This window comes from Chinchilla lanigera, unplaced genomic scaffold (assembly GCF_000276665.1).
Source record: "Chinchilla lanigera isolate Chin_1 unplaced genomic scaffold, ChiLan1.0 scaffold00051, whole genome shotgun sequence".
NCBI lineage: Eukaryota > Metazoa > Chordata > Mammalia > Rodentia > Chinchillidae > Chinchilla > Chinchilla lanigera.
In genome coordinates, this window is record NW_004955452.1 from 3850485 (window position 1) to 3851584 (window position 1100).

Below are 1100 nucleotides of genomic sequence, written 5' to 3' on the forward strand. Positions count from 1 at the left end.
AGCATGGTGGCATACTCCTGGCATCCCAGCACTTGGGAGGCTCTGTGAGTTGGAGGCCAGCTTAGGATGCATAGTGAGTTCAAGGCCAGCCTGGACTACATAGCAAGACCCTGTCTCAAAAAACAAAAATAAAAACAAAAATTCAATGATTAATAAGAGGGCACTTATATTTCTACAGTGAGGGGCAACCGAACAAGTAAACAACTAAAATAGTTGCAGATTTGTGATTTGAAAGGAACAGTAAAGAGCTGAAGAGATAGCTGAGCAGAGAGAATGTTTGCCTAACATGGTCTAGGTTCTATCTCCTATGTGTGTGTGTGTGTGGGGGGTGTGTGTCATGATAGGGTTTTTAAATTCTTAATTTCTTTTTTTTGTTTTTGTTTTTGTCTTTTTGAAACAGGGTCTCACTGACTATGCAACTTAGGCTGGCCTTGAGCTCACTTTGTAGCCCAGGCTGGTCTTGAACTCGCAACGATCCTCCTGCCTCAGCCTCCTGAGTGCTGGGATTACAGGTGTGCACCACCACACCTAACTCCCTAGTTGTAGAGGGTGTATGCTTATTGTTAAGATTTTGAGCATAAAAAAATCTAAAGAAAACAAAAGTCACCTGTGGTCCTACCACTCAAAAGTAATTACTATTAGAATTTTGATGTATTTGTGTGCATTTATATAATTGTTGAAATTATACTATAATTAGTATATATAGTATATGGTACAGTACATAGTACAATTTTACAATTTTTTTCTTGCCAAACAGTTTATCCAAAATATTTTCTGAGTTGAGCATGGTGGTGCACTCCTGTAATTCCAGCACTCTGGAGGCTGAGGCAGTAGGATCGCTGCCAGTTCAAGGTTAGCCTGGGCCACATAGTGAGCTCAAAGCCAGCCTGAACTACTGTACATAGCAAGACCCTGTTTAAAAAGAAACAACTAAAGGAATATCTCCCACGGTGATTAGTTTTAACACACATAATGTTTTTGTTTGTTTGCTTTTTCTTTTTTGGAGACAGGGTCTCCAAAAAGATACAGTAGGATGCTGTGGCTTAGGAGATTATCCAGTTTGTGACTTTTAATTATTATTATTCTAAGAGACAGGGAGG